The sequence below is a fragment of the Malania oleifera genome, chromosome 2, assembly GCF_029873635.1.
Source record: "Malania oleifera isolate guangnan ecotype guangnan chromosome 2, ASM2987363v1, whole genome shotgun sequence".
Classification (NCBI taxonomy): Eukaryota; Viridiplantae; Streptophyta; class Magnoliopsida; order Santalales; family Ximeniaceae; genus Malania; species Malania oleifera.
In genome coordinates, this window is record NC_080418.1 from 77,198,722 (window position 1) to 77,223,893 (window position 25,172).

A 25,172-nucleotide genomic window follows, 5' to 3' on the forward strand; every position below is an offset into this window, starting at 1 on the left:
AAGATAAATTGTCAAAATGCAAACAAAAGGAACCTTGTCTTTGTTCCATCTTGAAAGAAGAAAATAATTCCTTAAAGAGGCAAAATGAAGAGTGTATTGCAAATACCGAAGATTTAAAAAATTAAATTTAAAATACCTTAAAATAAAATATCCTCTTGAAAAAGAAAAATGAAGATTATGACAAAATGATTTGTAAAATCACAAATGGGAAAGAAAACTTTAATAAGCCCTTAGGAACCCAAAGAAATAGATTTTACAAAAAAAAAAAAAAATTAATTTATGGCTCCTCCTTTAAATCCCATAATAATCCTTCATTAAGTACAAATAGGATTAATTAGACAAAACCTTCATGTTGGCTTTACAAGGTTTAAAATCTTATTTTGATGATAACAAACAAGAGAAATTTAACATATTTGGTTGAGTAATGATATTTCGGGATTCAAGTATATGAATACAAGGATGATTGCTCACAAGAATCATTGACAGCTTATAAGCCAAAGAATGATGATCAAACAAAGCTTAAAGAACTTAAAGCTTCAAGACAAAAGAGCCAAAGAAAGACAAGCATAAAGACTTAAGCACTTAGAATGTCAAAGTCTTAAGAAGTCTTTATGTAAGTACTTCATATTTTAAATATCTTATGGAAATATGTTTGAAGCTCTTCTAAGGTTTCAAAACTTGGAAAATGTTTTAAAACCAATCAAAGTAAGAGAGCAAAAAAGATTTTAGAAAAGTAAAATGAAAATTCTGAAAGTGGTCTGTCTAGACGACTGAGGAGAATCCTCAGAAGTTTGAAGAAGCACCTTAGATGACTGAAGTTTTACTTCAGACATTTGAAGAATTTCTTCAGAAATCTGAAGATTTAATTCAGAAGACTGAAGATTTTATTTTTGAAACACTAAACAGATAGAACACCTTCAGACGTCTGAATGGTCAATTCAGTCGTATGAACAGGAACTTCATAAGTTTGAACCTACGCTTCAAACATCTGATCCTATGTCTAGTTCAATTTTTCAAAGCATTAAGGAACTTTAGAAGACTGAACCCAAAAGTTCAGTCAACAGAATACTATTAACGGTTAGAAATTTTAAATGTTTTAAATTTCAAATTAAGGTTGCTTGTGCCCCATATTTTCTAAAAACTTGAAAGATACTCTATGTAAACTTGGGCATCATGAAAACACTTTTCTTAGCCTATAAATACATGGTTTTTCAAATCAAATTAACACCAAGAAAGAAAGAATTGAAAAATTTATTGAAAGCAACTTACTCTTGAAAAGCTCTCTCTTGCTCATTCATTGCAATACTCTTTTACTGAGAAACTGAAGCACTGATCATCTCAAATCTAGTTCCTACTGCTAATATCTATCTAGAGAAGGACTTGGTGAATTCTATACTTGAGTTTCATCTTATTTCATCTTGATATTTAAATTTTGAAGTACATAGTGCTGAATTTGTACTAATCTGCTCTTTGAGAGAGTGTTCTTGTACTCATCGATTATCTTGTATTTTTGCTGTGTTTTTGATGATTCCAGGTTGTTGGATTGTTGACCAAGCGTGGGGTATCACTTGGAGAGGTGATTACTCTAGCCTATTAAAGGAGTGCCCAAGCGTGAGGTATCGCTTGGAGAGGTGATTACTCTAGCCTATTGAAGGAGTGTGTAAGGTTTTGCTCCACCCGGAAAGGAACATGTATAGTGGAAACCTTAGGTGGTTTGCCTAAGGTGAGGACATAGGCTGGGGATAAGCCGAACCTCGCAAAAACTTTGGTCTCCTTCTCTTTCCCTTGCTGTCTTTATTTTTCAACATACCCATAAACTGCGTGGATGATTTAAATTCTTGATCATACATACTACGTAGTTTGGAAATTAAATAAGTTGAAGATTAATTTGTTTTTGTGCTTGCGGAAATTGAAAGGGAGTAAGTTGGTTGATCAATAAATTGTGGAACCATAAGGGAGTATGTTGATTGATTCAACACCCAAGACACATTAACTAAAAGTTTATTCAAAGTCTAAGCTTTTGGAAAGAGTGTTGATTGTGCAGCAAATTGAGAAATCAAATCAATTAACCACAGGGCTTACATATATTCACAGGGCTATAAACAAACAAATATTTCAAATTCCTACAAAAGCTAAAATTGCTAAAGAGCTACAGATTATATTAAGTGGTTGATTACTTTAAGTTAATGATTAGTTAAATGATTGTTTATATTTTGGTTTACTTGAGTTGATTACTTTTGTTAAGTTTTCGTTTGTGGTTTGAATAATTAATTAAGCACTTGTTGTGTATTTAATAAATAAACAAAAGGTTGAGAATTCATAAAAGGAATTTAAGAGGAATTTAAGTAATCCAATTCACCCCCCCCCCTCTTGGGACCGCACCTCAACTTTCAATTGGCATCAAAGAGGGGTTATAACAAATCCTAACAAGTAGTTATATAAAGATCTAGATGACACATATAGAAGTAGCTCCCTTTAGAGAGGGTCAATCCTCAAACAATGAATTGGAAGGCTTGGAAGGTTGTCTCACATGGTGACTTAATTCCTACTAAAAACATAGATGGCAAGAAAATTCCAAAATAAGAAAAATACATGACCGACAATGACCATAAGATGTTGCAAGTAAATTCTAGTGCCATGAATGCATTATGTTGTGCTCTTGATATAAATGAGTTTAATAGGGTCATGGCATGTAAATCAGCCAAAGAGATTTGGGATAAATTAGAAGTTACTTATGAAGGAACCATTGATGTTAGAGATAGTAGAATAGACATGCTCACAAGCAAGAATGAAGCCTTCAAGATGAACTTGGATGAATCAATTATAAACATGTATACAAGGTTCACACATGTTATAAATTCCCTCAATGCTTTAGGAAAAGCATACTCAACCTATGAGATGATCCGTAAAATCCTTAGATGACTTCCTCCAATATGGGAACCAAAAGCCACAGCTATAATAGAAGGAAGAAATCTCAAAAAATATATCCCTAGATGAACTCATAGGATCCCTTCTTACATATGAAATGTCTATAAATGAAAGAAGTGAAAAATCTAAAACCCAATAATCAATTGCTTTTAAAACTTCAAACAAAAACTCTAGTTGTAATGACCTAAAATTCCATACAACTTTTTTTTTTCCAAATAATATATAAAATATACTAATAATTATTTTACTCTGATACCCCTGAAATCACCTATACAGCGGAAAGCATAAAGTCATACATCCATAATTATAATACCAAAATCTAGTATTAACCCAAAGCATACATATATAATTATACATCATCCTAGCACCTTCTACCCAACACTCCTAAATACTAATAAAAAATACAATCCCCTGATAACACTTACCCTTCAGACAGGTTAGTGTAGACAACCTCTCTACATGCGAGCCTGATCCACTCGTCTAGCTAGATCACCTAAGAAATGTTAATTTACTGGGATGAGACAACGCTCAGTAAGAAAAAATATGCTATTACTAGTATGTGGCAACTGAGTCTACATAAATAATTTACTGATAAATAACTAAACTAAGATATCATGTAAATACTGTACAACTCACACCTACGTGGCTTAAAATACAATTGTATTATCTGAGTTTTCTATTTATCCATACTGATAAGAATATAATATATCTGCCGTTTTTCTGTAAATCTATATATGTATAAATAACTGAGAAATATCCCTAGAAATCTATATGTCATGATTTAACCCCCCATGACAGGGTTGTGTGACCCGTAAGCTGGACTTAACTCTGGTTGGCCTACCAGGATAAGTCACCTGAATACTCTACCAATCCTCAGTCTCCAAAGGCACAGTACTAGTATCTATCTCATCGAACCGACCTCTTTAACCCAGAATATTGGGGAGACTGCAATCCCTCCATAGGCATGGTTGACGAAATCGACACATTATCTGAGATATGTGGTTGCACTCTGATATGAAAATAGTAACGATACCATGCTTTGCTGACTAAATCTATCTAAATAATTCATCAAGGATCTGATACTATATAATACTAATATATATAATTATCTTACTGTTTCATCATGATTCCAAAATAACCATAATACTATAAATTTAATCTGAAATGCTGAAATATCTAACTGAAATAATTGTAATATCTGACTAAAATATCTAATTGAATAATCTGTAATATCTAACTGAATAATCTATGATGTCTGAGTATTATGGTTTTGGAAGTTGTGGAATTCTGTAAATGCCGTAAATTATCTGTCTGTAAAATATCTATAAAATATATGTCTATATATATATATACTGTAATTTATAATTCTGTAAAATCTAGTACAATATATTTCTGTGCAAAAAATATTGTAAATCATAGTATTTTGAAAGACTGCATAAATTATGATTTGTCCTGATATTAACTCATGCCACACAACTAAATAAAGCTCCTTGTACGAAAATTTTTATTTTTTGATAATAAAGATAATTTATACCCCATAAAGCATATCCCAAAAACACACATACATTACTGATAATATTTTTGAAATTTCTAGCAAAGCATATTTCCTTTACCTGGTTTCCTAAATTACGTCGGCAAAGATCCCAAAATTATACCTGTGGCGCTCACCTGAAACTTGAATTCAATAACCCTACTTTAATCAAATCAACCCTAAATAAAATACTATTTTAACATTTCCTACACCCATAAATTCCTAATAATAATTAAACTCCCAAAATAACCAATTTTTTTATTTCCCTAAATCCCACTCTCGCTTTGGAGAGGTGCCTAGGACCCCCAAATTGAAAAATTGGTACGGCCAAAATGATGATGATTGAGACTAGGACCTTGTGGGGGTGTTCGATCATCGATTTAGCTAGAGATCTAAGGAGAAATTGAGTAAAAAGTGAGGGTTTACCTTTTCCTAGGAGTGGTGCCTACATTGCTCACACGACAAATCCACTATGGTAGAAATGTCGGTGGTGGAGTTAGGAATCCAACGGTACCTTCTGTTTCTGGATCAGCCGAATATCCGTCAAGAAATTGAGAAGAGAAGGAGAGGAGACAAAGGAGATGAGAGAGACGAGAGAGTGAGCATAGAGAGACACCTCTCTGTTTATCGGATTCTAACTTCCTCAGGTTACTAACATATATAAGAATATATATATTATATTAATATAATATTATACATTACTTTATTATATCTCATTATATTATTTAATTATTTAATTATTTATTTTTTAAAATTTATTTTTTAATTAATTAAAATTTTTAAATTTAAATTTTAATTTTAATAATTTTTTTATTACCATTATTATTATTTTTACATTCCGAAGTATATCCCTTTTTGGGGCATTACATTCTCCCCTCATAAAATTTCGTGCTCGAAATTTGTTGAATACAACCCCAAGTAAAATTCATCATTAACCTAACAAGTTTTGAGTTAATCTTGTAAACCACCCTATTAGAACTGGTAACTAACTTAAGTCGATGGATTATACATCTTGTCCTAATACACGTTGCTTTAGCGCCAACACCTAACAACTTCAATTCCCATCTCTAGTCTTCTAAAGATCTAAACCAACATTTCTTGTTTAGCATATAACTAATGTTTTCATAATGTTTATGAAATTAACCACAAATGTTATTCATGCTCTTCTTGAGTCTTTGAATACCCCAAAAATCATCCATAAAAAAATTATGATGAATTGATCCAAACATGGTTGAATAACTTGATTCATTATATCTACGAAAATGCAAGGTGCATTGGTAACCCCAATTGGTAACAACAGAAACCCATAGCGATCTTACTGTGTACTCAATTCTATCTTTGGGGTGTGTACTTCTTAAAACTTAATTAGTGGTAATTTAATTGAAAATCTTTCTTTAAAATTTTTTTTGGATTTTACCAATTAATCAAATAATCCACCAATCCCTTAAAGTCGATACCAATTCTTAATGTAACATGATTCAACTTCCAATGATTAGTGCATAACCCCAAGGCCCCATTATGCCTCTTAATGAATAACAAAGGTGCAACCTATGATGATATACTAGGTCAAACAAATTCCTTGTCAAGAAAATCTTCCAGTTACACCCTAGGTTGGCTTAGTTTAGTTAATGCAATTATATATGAAGCAGTTGATATAGACTCCATTCCTAGCACCAAAACAATATTAAATTCAATCTCTTCTTGGAGATAGCCCCAATAAATCATCTAGGAAGAATATCTAAAAATTCATCGCCTATGGGTAAAGAAATTTGGGGATTTGTTAACTTTTATATTTCTTTCATCGTTGTTACAACCTCAGACATATGCCCAAATTCTACCCTTTCACAAGCACTCAAGATGTCAAATATGAGAGCTTGTTAGTTGGAAAGAAACCATCACTCCATTTGGATTTTTGAGTACTACTTCCTTTTGAAAACACTCAACTAGGTGTATGATAAATAGATAACCACCGAAGGTTAGCCTCATTTTTAAACAGAGAACTTGCAATAATGACTCATACTCATCAAGAACATTAAAAAAAAAAAACCCTAACCTTAAATTTGAGTATTTCAAAATGATGTCTTCAATCAGCCCAACTAATTTATCAGCCACACTAACGATCATATTAATCAAACAATTTCTTCAATAAAAAATATAAATTTGAATTCAATAACAGATGAGAAGTTTTAAAATGAAGTTACCACATCTGCCCCTTTTATATGTTTCTCCTCAACGTTCATGAGCAACGTTCATAAGCAACGTTCGGTGAGCCAATGTTCACCTGCACTCGTCCGGCCTATGCCCTCTCTACTCTGCAACAATCTCCTCTCTGGTCTCTATTCTATGCGTAGAAAGTTGAAGGAGAAAGGGCATTTGAAGTGCCAATGTAAATCTTACAAGAGCAAGTTGCGAGATTTGCCAAGTGTCAGCTCACGGTTCATTTCCGCTGCAAATCTCGCAGCTTTGTCCTACGAGATTAATTAACCAGCTTGCCACGCATCAACTGCCAAGTCATTTCCCCCTGCAAATCTCTTAGTTTAGCCCTGCAAGACTTGCTTCCCAGCATGCCACGCGTCACAATGAGAAGGTCTGACCTTTTAAATCTCACAGTACCAAGTTGCGAGATTACGTAAGCATTAAACTGGGAAATTTTTTCCCAAAGAGAGTATTATTTTAGATTTTATTATAAAATAAAAATAAAACGGGCAAAAACTCGGGATTTTAGGGCATTTGAGGGGCTCTAGGAGGATGGGGGAAGGTGATGGTAGAAGTTAGTTGGTGTTACGGAGTAGAAATAATAGGGGGGGGGGGGAATGGGGCCCTACTAGTGGAAAGGGCGATTTTCAATGGCCAAAGCCCTATGGCAGGGAAGAAGATATTGTAGGGTCATGCCAAAAAAACGTAGTTTTAGCCCCTCCATATATATATTTCTATAAAATTTTAAATTATCCAAAACCGCATTTTTTCACTAATGTTGCACGCGCGTGCAAGCACACATGTGCTAGTCTTTTTTAAATATTTTTTATTTTTAACAAAAAATAAATAGTGCCATTTCGAATCATGCACATGCGTACGCGTGGTACTCCACGCGTTGGCACATGCAACCACGTGCCAACTTGATTTTTTTAAATTTTTAATTTTTTAATATTTTAATATTTATTTATAATATTATATTGTTATTTTTTTAAAAAAAATAATTTATTAAAGTAAAGAAAAAGATATGTGGGATTCACCAAAAATGGCTTTCAATATCCAAACATGCAAAAAAAAAATAAAAAAATTAAACGAACTTTCAGATGATGCACCTCATAATAGACTAATCAATTTGATACATTACTTTAAATTAGCTTTGTAAGTTGTAACATTCTTTAGTTATTTTGAATTTTTGATACTTGCAAATCAAAGAATTGATGTTATATCTATTTATAAGTATACAACATATATCCAATTTTTTTTAAAATTTATGCTAATATATTATACACAATTAATTTACTAATATTGAATTATATGATATAGATTAAACATGATCGGGTGCTTGAAAATATTTTTTGAATTTGAAGTTGGATATGATACATTGTATGATGCTTGGGGAAGGTGTAGAAAAAGGTTTGCCAATATAATGATCAATGAACATGCCCAAATTGTAATCTTGGCATGATCATTATTTAGTGGCATGTATATGTCCCTAAAATCAAATAATGATGCTGAAAAGTTTATATATGATGAAATTTAAAATTATTTAACTTAATTCTTTTTCTAGATATATGATTATAACAATTTTTGACAAACATACTGAATATTTATTACAATACCCAATTTTTGAATTCAAGGAAAAAATAAATGAGTACGAATGGTTCAAGATGTTAAAAACAAATTATAAATGAGTATGTTTGTCAAAAATTGTTATAATCATATATCTAGAAAAAGAATTAAGTTAAATAATTTAAATTTCATCATATATAAACTTTTCAGCATCATTTTTTGATTTTAGGGACATATACATGCCGCTAAATAATATTCAATTCCTCCATGTGTTTGTTCACCTATTAGACATGTTAAATGAGTACGAATGGGTCAAGATGGGTTAGGTAATTAGTCACCCATTTACTTATTTACAATCAATTCATGTAAAATAATTTGACCAATATTTGCTCCTAACTATCCATTTTAATATGATCAACCCATTTAATTTTAAAGCACATGAAGTCATCTGTTGGATATTGAATGAAATTTAATCATGTGAAACTAAATATAACTAACCTCTATCCATGAGGTCTCAACTAGTATATATATATATATATATACGTGCGTGTGTGTATGTGTGCCTATACTAACAAATACCCCCTACTATGCATAAGTTAATTTTAATAATTTCAAAATTAAAAAACCATATTTTAATTAAAAATCAAATTATTGGATGTTGATATTTCAACAATACTAGTAGAATTTGTACATAATTTGATTTTTTTTCCCATATACAAGAATTTTTATAAGTATAACATAGTATAATCCTCATGATGATTTTATGATGATATACCCTAAATACACCAAGGTCAAATAGTCAATCTGTAGCATTAGGGCACAGTAACAATCAAGGTCATCATCGCCCATGGACAACTACTCTGAAGGGGTCAACCCTAGAGCGATCAACGCCCACGCCATAACTCACCAATAAATGGCCCTACATCCTCGAGTAAACTTCTGCCACTATAAATAAGGCACGACCAGGAGGCAGTGCACGGTCAGGAGAAGGGTAGGTGGACAGGTGCCATGGTGGAGGAGATGAAGGTACTATATAAGAATCAGACAGAGGGTTTGGTAGTGCTTCTAGAGGGGAGAAGGAGATAGGCTGCAAATGGGCAAGTATTCTATTGTTTTAAGTGAATGACATGTCGATTGCTGGGAAGGTTCCAACTAAGGTAAATCAGTCGGGTACTCTGTTGAGAAAGGAAGTTGACGTGAAGGTGTTGGGTGTTGCTAAAAGTATTCTTAGGTTGGAGATTCGTAAGGTTATAGTTACAGGGAGATTGGGATTATCTCAAGGTGGCTTTGTAGTTATAGATGCGGGAGATTGGTGTCATCTCAAGGCGACTATATGGACAAAACAACAAGGAGATTGTGGTTATCTCAGTGTGGTTTTGGGGATCAAGTGTTGGAGATGTTTACCATGGTTATTGCAAAACTGGTCACCAGTACACCATTGGCGAATCTAAGTAAACAGTCTATCGCTTAGTTCTCGAAGACGAATCGAGTCATGTCAAAGGTTTTCTTCACCAGCTTTGTGTCTCAAAAAATTCGACGGTTTTGTATCTGAGTTGTGTGTTAAGGTTTATGTTGAGAATATGGATGTTGAACTGTCTTCTTAGTTAGATAATTGTACTAGACACGTTAAGATATTGGAATTCTAAGATTATTTTCTATCCTTTTTTCAAGATGGACCCCAGAAATAACAACGCGAACGCTGGAGGGAGTAGCCATCTGGGGGCTTCCAAGTTAGGTGCTAGTGACTCAGACCAAGTACTGCATAGCATTGCTCAACAGGTTATGGTGGAGGTAGCACAAAGTTTTAGGGAATAGGATTTCTTGCCAGTACACTAGGGTTGCACCATAGAGTAGTTCACCCGGATGAATCCCCCAACTTTTCTAAGGAGTGTCGACCCAATTATGGCAAAGAATTGGATGCAATAGATTGAGAAGATCCTGGAAGTACTGCATTGCACTAATGAGCAGAAAATTCTTTATGCTACATTTAAGTTGACGGGTGAGGCCGAGCAATGGTGGTCAGCGGTGAAGCTCCTAGAGGAGCAGAGGTTAATACCTATAACACTAACCTGGGGACATTTTAAGGAGATCTTCTTTTACTATTACTTCCTCGCCCCTATTAGGGATGCTAAGATGGAGGAGTTTTTGAATCTGACCCAAGGTTATCTAACGGTGCTGCAGTATGTCGCTAAGTTCGTGGAACTATCTCATTTCACCCCATTTATGATTCCTGATGAATTCAGAAAGGTACAAAGATTTGAAAGAGGGCTGAGACAGGAAATATATGAGCTGGTGGCAATTTTTCAAGTGCATAATTTCTCAGAACTAGTGGATAAAGCCACCGTAGCAGAGACAAGTCGACGAAGGGCCACAGGAGTACAAAGTCAAAAGAAAAGGCCCACGCCTCCTGGTTTTTAGGCGAGTACCAGTCAGGGGCAATGAAGGAGATATAACGTGGACCAACGGCAAGCAACGGGACACCGAGTCCCTCAGGGTAATCTAGCACCCCCTGTTTGTGTTAGCTGTGATCGGAGACATTGGGGGATGCCGAATGGAGTCGAATGCCTGTCATCGGTGTGGTTAGCTTGGCCATATCGTGAGAGATTGTTGAGCGCTGCCAATCAATGCACCCGCTTCTAATCGTTATCGGGGAAACAACGAAGCACCCTGAGGCAATTAGTAAAGGAATACCACCCCAATGCTGGTTTATGCACTGACACCGAGAGTTTATCAAGTTATGTGGAATAGAAGCTTAGCCACTGGATGTCGGTTTATAAGTGGCTACACCGACAAGAATCGTAGTGGTGTGTAGGAGAATACTTAAAGATTGTCCAATTATTATTCAAGAGAGGTCATTTCCTACTAATTTGGTGGTCCTTGACATGGATGGATTTGAGGTGATTCTAGGGATGGACTGCTTAGCCGCTAACTATGCCAGTATTGACTGCTATAAAAAAAAAAAAAAAGTAATGTTCAGACATCTTGAAGAACAGGAATACAGATTTGTTGGGTCATGCGTGCACTCCTCACCACAAATATTTTCGGCTATTCCGGCAAGGAGGCTACTTCTAAATGGATTCCAGGGGTACCTTGCCTGTGTGAAGGAAGCACCAAAGGGGGAGTTAAAGTTGGAAGATATCCCAATAGTGAGGGATTTTCCTGATGTGTTTCCAGATGATTTTTCGAGGTTGCCTCCCGATCGTGAAGTCGAGTTTGCTATTGATTTATCTCAAAGGATGGCACTGACCTTTAAAGCTCCGTACAGAATGGCTCTGGCAAAGTTGAAAGAATTAAAGGAACAATTACAGGAGTTATTGGACAAGGGGTTCATCCGACCCAGTGTATCTCCATGGGGAGCACCTGTGCTATTTATGAAAAAGAAACACAAATCGATGAGGATGTGCATTGACTACCAGGAGATAAATAAAGTGACAGTTAAGAATAAGTATCATTTTCCCCGTATTGATGATATATTTGACCAACTCCAAGGAACACGAGTTTTCTCTTAGATTGATCTTCGATCCTAGTACCATCAAATGAAGGTCAACGCAAACGATATTCCGAAGACAACGTTCTGAACTCGATATGGCCATTATGATTTCCTAGTTATGTTGTTCTATGACAACCTACCTATTTTACCATAAATTTTTTTTTTATATAAAACATTCATAATATCCATAAACATAATTCACCTAAACCCATGGGTACAAGGAATAAACATGTTATACACCTCTGATACCTAAGTAGTTGAAAACATCCATCATATACATTTCAAGTCATCCAACCAACACAACACCAGAGTTCTACCAAACCATTCATATACATATACACATCCCAAAAGGACCAAAAGTTCCCTAGGGTCATAACCCAAAAATCCATTAGACCCTAGCATAACTACTTAACTTTCTGACATGGTAGAACAGTCGACCTCTAATGCTACAGAGCTCTATCCGCTCTTCTATCTAGGTTTCCTGAAATGTTTATATAGCTAGGGTGAGACACCTCTTAGTAAGGAAAACAAACTAACATCAGTGTGTGGCAACATAAATATTTTCGTGTTAAACATGTAACAGTTCATAAATCATATCTGGTAAAAAATTGTATGTATCATATCTGAATAAAACATAATTTATCATAACATGGTATAACATACTGAGTTTCTTTATATGAAAAGCATCTTATATAACTGTATGTGAAATAACACCCTGGATGGATAGTTGGCTGGTGTCATGTCTTACCCCCACATGACTAGGTTATGCGGCCCGAAGGCAGGACCTAGCAATAGCTGGTCGACCACGCTAGATAAACAAAATTATATAAGTACAATGGGTCTGCCCCTCCTGGTCCAGACTGCCAGAGGGACACTTGCACTACCATGAAACCACATTGACTATCGTTCTCCCACAGTCCTTTATGACATGTTGTAGCACTAACATATATATGATCGTGAAAATATAGCTACTGTACCGTGCTTCATGAAAGCCTAAACCAAGCCATCTAGCTTATGATAACATATTTTAAGTTTCATATAATGACACATAGTTGTTTCATAATAATATTTGTCATAATAATATTTTCATAAAACTTTTGGAAATCATAACATGTAAACCACGACCGTTGCGCCGGCATATTAATTATATTTTGTAAATCACAGCCCTTACGCTGGCATAGTATAACATGTAAAACCACGACCCTTATGTTGGCATAGCATATCATATAAAACCATGGCCCTTACGCCAACATAGTATATCATGTAAAACCATAGCCCTTACGCCGGCATATTATATTATGTAAAATCACGGCCCTTGCACCGGCATATATTTTAACATACATTGTTTTGAAATCCCTGTACTGTTTCAATACCATACTTTAAACATAGTTCCTGTACCATTTTTAACATCTTCCTGAAAACAGCGATAATGTACTTATTCTGAAAATATAATGTTCTGCTATTACATAAAATCATAGAATTTTATACTCGTACTATAACAACTTACTAATAAAATAAAATATTTTCCCTTATTTTAATATCAAACATTAACCTAAACAGCGGAAAGCCACATACATAAACATAACCACATAAATTACAATACCAGAGCGTCTAAATATCCCATAAAAATCATACATAAATCATTGTTCTCCGCAAAACTATTCCCTACTGAAGTTAGGGCATACAAAAATACTACCCAAAAATATTACTCACCCTTAACAGGGCAGACTAACAACCCCTCTACCTGCAAGCCTTATCCACTCACCCAGCTAGTTCACCTGAAAAGCAATTCAACACTGGGATGAGCCAACCCTCAGTAAGACAAAACATGCTATTACTAGTGTGTGGCCACTGAGCTATATTTTTGTATAAATAATCTGATTTAAAAATAATATCATGGATAACTGAAATTGTAAATGCTGGTATAAATAATATATATTAAAACCATATAAACTTACTTTTCATAATACTACTACTATTTCTGGAAATCTACTTATACTTAAAATATCTGAGAAAATTTCCCTGGATGGTTGTATGTCATGATTTAACCCCTCATGATAGGGTTGTGTAGCTCGAAGGCGGGACCTATCCTAGCTGGCTGACCAGAGTAAGTCAACAGAACTCCAACAGTTTGATCAACCCCCTCAATCCATATCTGATAGAGAGCCTGTCCCGACGTGGGCATGATCGACCTTATACCTCTTACTATTTGAGTAAAGTGGCTACACTCTGAACTAAATGTCTGTAGCTACGGTACCGTGCTCTGCTGAATCTAATCCATCAGGGTTTGATACTATATAGGTAGCTGCTATCTTTAACATACTAGTTTTACCATGATTTATGAAATAACCATAATCCCATAAAAATTTATCTGGAATTCTAAATTAACTGATTGAAAATTTGATTTCTATATAACTGAATTGTTATCTGTATAACTGAATATCAGGGCGTTATGGTACTAAAAAATTGATTATTCTGAAATTACTGGAAATACATTTGTCTAAGTATATTGTATACTGAAAGTCCTTTATTCTATAAGCATGTAAATATCATGGTATTTCTGTTCATAAACTATAAACATGGTATTCATAGTTTGTATAAATACGGTACTATACTCTAATCAACTCAAGCCACACTAATAAATATTATCATAATCAGGATCTGAAAACCGTATATATAAGTTGAATAATAATTTGATAACCTATATTTTGTACTGAAAGCATAATGAAGTTTCCTAGCATAACATGTTTCCCTTACCTGACTACTGGAAAGCCCCTACTGAATATCGATCCTACACCCACAGGGTTTCCCACTCAACTCCTTGAAAACAACATTCACTAGAACAAAACATCATTATTTCTCTATCTACTTCATTTCCTACAACTACTGGAAAGCCTAATTTCAAATAAAAGACCTTACCACTTGGGGAGAAATTTAACTCGATCCCACCGACGATCCGCCCTGGTAAACTTGGAGAGAACTTCTTTAGGACCGTCATGGTGGCCTCAAATCGTCAATCCAATGACTAATAGGGCCAAAATCAAAGAGAGATGGAGGGGAGACCATAGAGAGAGAAAATAGAGAGTTTTTATTGAAAATCCTTCGTAAAAATCCGAGGGTTTCACTATTTATACTGCAGCCTTCATCGACGAGCCACGTCATCTCGTCGACGAGTCTAAGAAGCAATTCATTGACGAACTCTCCCCTTCGTTGATGAAATTCAGAATCGCCCAAAACATCCTCTCGATATCTTCTCGTCGACGAAACATGCCCTCATCAACAAGACCCTCTTGTACCCTCGTTGACGAATCCCTTGTGTTCGTCGACGAGGCTATGGGAATTTTCCTTGGTTTATTACGTCCAAAAGTGCAACGTCGTCGACGAATGCTTGCTGCCTCCTTCTGCTTTTGTTTCCATTTCCATCCCTCTTTATTATTTAAATACCATTATTCTTAGGGTCGTTACACATACCACACAAACATAAATATTGTTCTAATCATAAGATTTGAACAAAAATCATATCCCCTGCTTAAATGTACTAAAATCATTTTCCTGATAATAGTAGTATTTCCAATCCCAGTTCTACATCATACAAAATTTTTCTTGAAATAAAAGATGAATAATAATAAATAATTTTATGAAAATACTGACTTAGTTTATCCCCTTACCTAGCTTTCTGAGAAGCCCACCAATTAATCCAAAATTACACCTATGGTGTTCCCAGCTGAACACACTGAAATTTACATTTCCCCCAACAAAACTTCAGTAATAACCCATCTAATACTTTTTCTCAATCCAGAAATACCAAATACCTTAATAAAACTTAAAGTAATCAACTTACCCAAATTTGGGATAGTGCCCAAGTTGGCCTAACAAACAATCTACTTTTGCAGATATGAAGAGAAACTTCTCAGGAGTAGCATGGCCGCTTCAGATCGTCGAATAGGGGAAAAATCAGGCCAAAAACCTAGAGAAAAGGTAGAGAGGGATGGGTTTAAAGAGAGAGAGAGAGAGAGAGAGAGAGAGAGAGAGAGAGAGAAAGAAAGAAATCCTGCATGTTTCTCTCGTAGGAAAATGGATTCTTGGCCTTTTATAGAATGCTTTTCCACATGGCCTCGTCGACGAGCCACATCTCCTCATCGATGAGTCCAAGAAGAAGTTTTGTCGACCAACACCTTCTTCTCATTGATGAGTTTCAGGCCTTGAAAATGGTCTCTTGATAAGTTCTCATCGACAAGACACGTGTCCCCATCGACGAGCCCAAGAACCCTACTTATCAACGAGCACTTCTTCACTTATCGACGAGACCCTGCTGAAATCCCTTTTAAAAATCCTTCTCTCTCCTTTCTTTATTATTCAACTACTATAATTCTTCAAGTCTCTATATTCTCCCCTCCTTATAAAAATTTCTTCCTCAAAATTTACTATCTGTATTGACACCATCCTTAAAAGAAAATAGGATATTTATTTTATTACTTACGCTCACTTGTGGCGGAGGAATATCATGGTTACATTCAAGGTCCTGGGAGATTACAAATACATAAACTAAAATTCTTCCAAAACCAAAATACTACCTATTCTATAACCTACAATACAACTCATACATATATCATCTTGTTTTTCATAACATTAAACCATACTATATTTACTTTACTCATATACCTAGCACTAATCTCCATTGAATAAGTGCAAATATTTCTATCGAATTTCTTCTTCCACTGCATGATTTCTCCATAGGACTTTTACTAAAGGAATTTTCTTATTGCGCAATTTCTGTTCTTTTCTATCCAAAACCTACACTAGTATCTCCTCATAAGCTAGTAAATCTCTGAGCTCCAACTCTGCATAACTGACCACGTGGGAGGGATCTGGGATGTATTTCCTCATCATGAAAACATGAAATACGTCATGCATTCTGAACAAAGCTGGTAGTAAAGCTAACCTATAGGTAATTGACCCCACTCTCTCAAGTATCTCGAATGGGCCAATGTACCTAAGGCTCAACTTACCCTTCCTCCCAAACCTCATGACTCCCTTCAATGGCGCTATCCTCAGAAACACATGGTCCCTAACTTCAAATTTTAACTTCCAACGGTGAGTATCGACATAACTCTTTTTCCGACTCTAAGCTACATAGATTCTTTCTTTAATGAGCTAGACTTTGTTGTAGGCTTGTTGCACTATTTCTGGTCCTAATACTCGCTTCTCACCTATCTCATCCCAGTATAGAGGAGCCCACCAATTAATCCAAAATTAAAGTCGTGGTGTTCCCAGCTCAACACCCTGAAATTTACATTTCCCTCAACAGAACTTTAGTAATAACCCATCTAATACTTTTCCTCAGTCCATAAATACCAAATACCCCAATAAAACTTAAAATAATCAACTTACCCAAATTTTGAGATGGTGCACAAGTTGGCCTAACCAACGATCTACTCCTACAGATATGAAGAGAAACTTTCTAGTAGTAGCGTGGCAGCTTCAGATCGTCAAATCGGCGGAAAACCGGGCCAAAAACCTAGAGAGAAGGCAAAGGGAGATGAGTTTAGAGTGAAAAAGAGAAATCCTATATGTTTCTCTCATAGGAAAATGAATTCTTGGCCTTTTATAGAATGCTTGTCCATGTGGCCTCGTCGATGAGCCACATCTCCTCATCGATGAGTCCAAGAAGGAGTTTCGTTGATGAACACCTTCTCCTCGTGGACAAGTTTCAGGCTTTGAAAACAGTATCTTGGTAAGTTCTCATCGACAAGACATGCGTTCCTGTGGACGAGCCCAAGAGTCCTGCTCATCGACAAGCACTTCTTCACTCATCGATGAGACCCTGCTGAAACCCCTTTTAAAATTCCTTCTCCCTCCTTTCTTTATTATTTAATTACTATAATTCTTCAGGTCTCTACACGTTTGAACTGACGAATGCTCCTGCAATTTATGGATTTGATGAATAAGATGTTCCATCAATATCTAGATCAGTTTATTGTAGTTTTTATTGAAAAAATTTTGGTATATTCAAGGAGTCTTAAGGAGCACGAGGATCATTTGAGGATAATTCTTCACGTTATGAAAGAAAGTAGGTTTTATGCCAAATTCAAGAAGTGTGAGGACTGGTTGGAACGAGTAACATACCTCAGTCATATGATATCCAGGGATGGAACTTATATGGATCCGAGCAAGATAAAGGCAGTAGTGGATTGGGTAAGACAAAAAAATGTCCACGAGCATAAGAGTTTCTTGGGATTGGCAAGATATTACCGCCGATTCGTAGAAGGTTTCTCCAAACTATCCGGTCCTCTGACAAAATTGACCAGGAAGAATGTAAGATATGAATGGACAAATAAATGCGAGCAGAGCTTCCAAGAATTAAAGTAGCGACTCATCACGACACCAATGTCGACTATTCCATTAGGAAATGGTGATTTTGTGATCTATAGTGATGCATCTCAAAAAGGGCTCAAATGCATGCCGATGCAACAAAGGAAAATAGTAACTTATGCTTCTTAGCAACTCAAAGAGTACGAGAAGAATTATCCGACACATAATCTAGAATTGGCAGCGGTGGTTTATGCATTGAAAATTTGAAACCACTATCTGTATGGGGGTAGGTGCAAGATCTTCACAGACCACAAAAGCCTTAAATACTTTTTCATGTAGAATGAGTTAAATATGAGACAAAGGAGGTGGCTAGAGTTGATTAAAGATTATGACTATACCATCAGTTACCACCCAGGGAAAGCTAATGTGGTAGATGATGCACTGAGTCGTAAGAGTGCATCAGTATCGGCAAAAGTAATTCAACATCAGATCAGGATGGATTTAGAAAGATTGGGTGTGGAATTAGTAGAGGGAGATCACCGAGCACTCATTGCCAATCTGGTAATTTAGCGTACTTTTTATGATAGGATTAAAGCTGCTCAGATGAAAGATATGGAATTGGTAAAGATTGTGGATAAGGTGCGGAGTGGACAAAGGATAAATTTTAATATCTCAGATGACGGAATGCTGAGATTTCATACCAGACTATGTGTACCCGCTGATGCTGAGATTAAAAGAACAATCTTGGAGGAAGCGCATTGTTCCCTTTATACGGTGCACCCAGGAAGCACTAAGATGTACAAGGATTTACAAGAGTCTTTTTGGTGGAATAATATGAAGAAAAAAATTGCTGGATACGTAAAGCAGTGTTTGACATGCCAACAGGTGAAGGCTGAGCATCAAAGACCGGCGGGACCATTGCAACCACTTCACATCCCCGAATGAAAGTGGGAGCACATTTCTATGAATTTCATCACAGGGTTACAACCGGCTCTTCATGGACAGGGCACCATTTTCATAGTCGTTGATCGATTGACAAATACTACCCATTTTCTTCCAGTCAGAGTTACTACTCTATGAGTAGGTTGGCAGAGTTGTATATACAAGAGATAGTTAGACTGCATGGCATGCAAGTGTCCATCGTTTCTAACTAAGACCCACGGTTCACATCTCAATTCTAGAAGAGTTTACAAGGAGCGTTGGGTTCTCAACTGTAACGAACTACCTATTTTACCATATTTATTTTTTTTTCCACATAATAACATTTATAATAATCCAAATAACCTGCTAAACTGCTAAGGTCATGATCAACCTGGACCCATGGTACCAAGGATATACCTGTCATACAACTCTAATACCTAAGCAGCGGAAAACATAAAATCACATACATACCATAAAACACCAAAAACCATACCAAGGTTCTACTAAATCTGTAATATATATATAGTCATCCATAAAAAGACCAAAAAGTATTCCTAGGATCTCAATCCAAAAATCTAACTGACCTTAGCTCACCCACTTACCCTACATATAAGGTAGCTCAGCCCACTTTTATTGCTGCGAGGTTCTATCCACCCTCCTACCTGGATTTCCTGTAATGTTTGTAATGCTGGGATGAGACACCTCTCAGTAAGGGAGACAAATTAATATCAGTGTGTGGCAACATGAGTATTTTTCATGATATACTTATAAATAGTACATAATTCATAATAGGTATAAACAGTTGTATCATATTTGAATAAAACATGATTTAACATAACATAGTTTAACATACTAAATTCTCGTACTAGAAAATCATCATATATAAACATATCATACTTAAATTATTACTCAAGATAGATAGATAGTTAGCTATCGTCATGTCTTACCCCCCACATGATAAGGTTGTTCGACCTGAAGACTAGACCTAACAATGGCTAGTCGACCATGCTAGGTCAATATCAGTTATAATGTAAGTACGATGGGCATGTTCCACCTATGCCAGACTACCATGGGAACTATGAAACTCCCACAAAACCACATCAACTACCACCTACCACACTCTACATAAGATATTTGGTATCACTAACATAAACATAAACATAAACATACAGCTATGGTACCGTGCTTCGTGAAACTAAACTAAGCTATCTGAGTTGTGATAACATATAATACATTTCATGATATTGAACATAGCATTTTCATATTTTAGGGTAAACATAATATAAACATATTTCATAATTTCTCACATATCATACATAATCATGACGTCAACGCTAACATAATTCATAACGTAAAAATCACGGCATTTACGAAGGTATAATTCATAACGTAATAATCATAAATTCTTGCACTGTTTATCATAATTCTTAAAACCATAGTTCCGGTGCTATTTTTAGGATTTTCCTGAAATTGTCTAAACATACTTATCTTGGAAAAACCATAATATTTCAATATAACATAAATTTCATGGAAATATTATACTCATGCCACACAAATTTTCATAGCCTTATAAACTCATAATTTATCCTGAAATCATATTTTCATATAAAATGTATTAAAATCATTTCCCTGTTCAACAACAGTATTCCCAAACATAATCCTACATCATACATATTTTCCTAAAAATAAATGTTATTTAATTCATAATAATTTTATGAAAAGTACCGACTTAATTTATCCCCTTACCTGACTTACTGAGAAGCCCACAAATATTCCAAACCTACACTCGCGTGTTCCCCAGCTCAACACCTTGAAATTGCATTTTTCCCAACAACACTTCAGTATTATTCTATCTAAAGCATTTTCCTCAGTCCAAAAACACCAAATACCTTATAAAACTTAAAATACCCAACTTACCCAAATTTTGGGATAGTGCCCAATTTGGCCTAACCAACGAATTACTCCAGCAGACTTGAAGAGAATCTTCCCAGGAGTAGCATGGCGGCTTCCAATCGTCGAATCGGTGAAAATCAGAGCAAGAAATTTAGAGAGAAGGAGAGAGGAATGGGTTTAGAGAGAGAGAGAGAGAGAGAGAGAGAGAGAGAGAGAGAGGGAGAGAGAGAGAGAGAGAGAGAAGGATTTTGCATGAAAATCTCACTAAAAACCTGAATTTCGCATATTTATATAGGTGGCTTCATCAACAAGAAATGACACCTCGTCGACGAGTCCAGGATGGAATTTTGTCGATGAACTCCTAACCTTCATCGACAAATTTCAGCCTCTGCTATAACCTGTCTCGATATTTTCCCGTCAACGAGACACGTGGCTTCATCAACGAAGTAAAAAATGTAATTCGTCGACGAAGAGAAAAAATTCATCGACGAACCTGCTTAATCTCCTTTAAATTTATCCTTCTTCTCAATTATTTAATTATTAAAATTTTTGAGTCTTTACATTCTCCCCTACTTATAAAATTTCTTCCTCAAAATTTACCATATGTATTAAACACCATCCTTTAAGGAAAATGGGCTACTTATTTTATTATTTACCCTCACTTGTGGCGGAGAAATACCGTGGTTACATTCAGGGTTCTAGGAGATTACAAATACATAAAATAAAAATTCTCCCAAACCAAAATACTACCTACTAACAGAAAATTATTACATGTACTAACTAACCTGCACAAAATAAACTTAACATACTTACCTGCATCTTTACCTAATTACTGTTGATCCCCACTAAATAGATGCTGGTATTTCTGTCGTATTTCTTCCTCAAGCTCCCATAAAGCTTCTTCCACTACATGATTCCTCCATAGGACTTTTTACTAATGGAATTCTCTTATTGTGCAATTCTTGTTCTTTCCTGTCTAAGAACTACACTGGTATCTCCTCATAAACCAATGAATCTCTGAGTTCTATCCCTACATAACTAACCACATGGGAGGGATCTGGGATTTTTCAACATAGAAACATGAAATATGTCATGTATTCTAGATAAAATTTAAGGTAAGGCTAGCTGGTAGGCAACTAACCCCACTCTCTCAAGTATCTTGAAAGGGCCAATAAACTTAGGGCTTAGCGTACCCTTCCTCCCAAACCTCATAGTACCTTTCAATGGTGCTATTTTCAAAAATACATGGACTCTTACTTCGAATTCCAATTTCCGGCGGCGATTGTCCGCATAGCTTTTCTGCTACTCTAAGTTGCACTGATTCTCACTCTAATAAGCTGGACTTTATTGCATGCCTGTTACACTATTTCTAGTCCCAAAACTCAGCTCTCATCTACCTCATCCCAGTATAGCAGAGAACGATATCTCCTACCATATAGCACCTCATAAGGTGCCATGCTGATACTGGTTTGATAGCTGTTATTGTATGCGAACTCTACTAACGGTAGATACTGGGTCCAACTACCCCCAAAATCTAGCACACATACCCATAGAATATCCTCTAATATCTGAATCATCCTCTTTGACTACCCATCTATCTAAGGATGAAATGTCATGCTGAATGACAATTGAGACCCTAGAGCCTCCTACAAGTTCCTCCAAAACTATGACGTGAAACGTGGGTCTTGGTCTAATACTATAGACACTGGAACACCATGTGATCGTACTATCTCTTGAATATATATTTCCTCCAGTATGTCCATAAAGTAGTTGTTTCTGATAGGGATAAAGTGAGCGGTCTTCGTCAGTCGATCAACGACTACCTAAATAGCATTCTGCCCCTATCGTATCGGTGGTGAACCCATCACAAAGTCCATAGAAATATGATCCCATTTCCACTCCTGGATGTAAAGTGGCTGTAGCTGGCCCGCCAGCCTCTAGTGCTCAGCCTTAACCTGCTGACACGTCAAACACTGCGACACAAACTCAACAATGTCTCTCTTCATACTGCTCCACTAGAAATACTCTTGCGGATCCCTATATATTTTAGTGCTACCTGGATGTGCCGTGTACAGGGACCTGTGAGCCTCCACAAGGATCGTCCTTCTAATATCCTCATCTACAGGCACGCATAATTTGGTACGAAACCATAGGGCTCCATCATCTGATATACTAAACTTCTCCCCCTATCCGTCCTGCACCTTCTCTATCAACTTCGTCAACTCTACGTCATTCTTCAAGGCTACTTTAATCTTTTCATATAGCGTAGGCTGCACCACCAAGCTGGCAATCAATGTCTGGCGATCACTCTTTACTATCTCCACACCAAGCCTCTCCAAGTCCACCTGGATCAGGTGTTGAATTTCTACTACTGACAATGCTACTATCATGGACTTTCGGATCAGTGCATCAACCACCACATTTTCTTTACCTGGATAGTAGTTGATGGTGCTGTCATAATCCTTGATGAGCTCTAACCATCTTCCTTGCCACATGTTCAACTCCTTTTGCATAAAGAAGTACTTTAAAATTTTATGATATGAAAATATTTCACATCTCTCCCCATACAGATAATGCCTCCAAATCTTCAGTGCATGAACCACGACAGCCAATTGTAGATCATGAGTAGGATAATTCTTTTCATATTTTTTCAATTGTCTAGAGGCATATGCTACTACTCTGCCCTACTGCATTAATACACATATGAGCCCCCTCAAAGATGCATCACAATAGATCACATAACCATCACCTCATGATGGAATAACCAATACTGGTGCAGTGACGAGCCTCTACTTCAGTTCCTGGAAGCCCTGCTCGCAACTATCATCCTATTTAAACATAACATTCTTTCTGGTTAGTCATGTCAGATGCCCTGACAATGCTGAGAATCCCTCTACAAACCGACAGTAATAGCCCGCGAGTCCTAAAAAACTCCTGACTTCTTGTACGTTCCTCAGCCTGACCCAATTCACCACTGCCTTTATCTTGCTAGGATCTACAGAAATTCCATCCCCTAATATAACATGCCCTGGAAACGTAACTTTCTCCAAACAAAATTCACATTTTCTAAACTTGGCATACAATTTCTTTTCCCTGAGCATCTGAAGTACTAGCCTTAGGTGCGTCTAGTGCTCCTCAAAACTCCTCGAGTAGACCAATATTTCATCAATGAAAACCACAACGAACTGGTCTAAATACTGGTGAAAGATTCTATCCATCAAATCCATGAATACGACAGGAGCATTTGTCAGACCAAATAGCATAACTAGAAATTCGTAATGTCCATACCTGGTCCTGAAAGCTATCTTCAATATCTCTTCTACTTTAACTTTCACCTAGTGATAACCTGACCTTAGGTCGATCTTTGAATAGACTTGTGTACCTTAAAGCTGATCAAATAAGTCGTCTATATGCGGCAGAGGATACCTGTTCTTAATTGTTACATTTCATAAATCTATAAACATCATCATATCGTACTAGGTAAACATATATTTTCACATCTGTTAATAAATCATAACATACATAAAATCATTCATTATAACTATAGTACTAAAAACAAACTCAGGATGAATAGCTAGCTGGTGTCATGTATTACCCCCCATGTCGGGTTGTGCAGCCCGAAGGCGGGACCCGACAATGGCTGGCCGACCACTGCCGAATCAAATATGTCTGTAAGTACGATGAGCCCGCCATACCCTGGTCCGGACTGTTAGGTGGACGTCCACACTCTACTGAAAGCCACATCGACTATCCATCTCCCATTCCCTCGTGGGATGGTTAGCACTAATCTGACGTAGATATCTGATTTACACATATAGCTACGGTACTGAGCCCCTGAACTGAACAAAACTAACATCCTGGTAGTGATAACATATAATACATGATCATATATATAACATCATTACGGTCTCGCGTTAAAAATATAATAATTACGGCCTCGTGCCGAAAATATAAATACATGGCCTCGCGCCAATAACATAAATACGGCCTCGCGCCGATAACATAAATACATAGCCTCGCGCCAATAACATAAATACAGCCTCGTGCAGATAACATAAATATATGGCCTCATGCCAATAACATAAATACGACCTCGGGTCGATAACATAAATATATGGCATCGCACCAAAATTGTTTCAAGTATATATTCTGAAAATACATCATTTATCATATAATCGTCAAAACCATCACAACATAATTCATCTTTTCATAATACCTGAAAACATGTTTCGTTCGTAAATTTTTTTTCAAATCATAATACATTCCACGTAAAACAATATTCATGCCACACATGTGCTGTAAAAAAAAAACCATACTTCATATTCTAAAATCGTG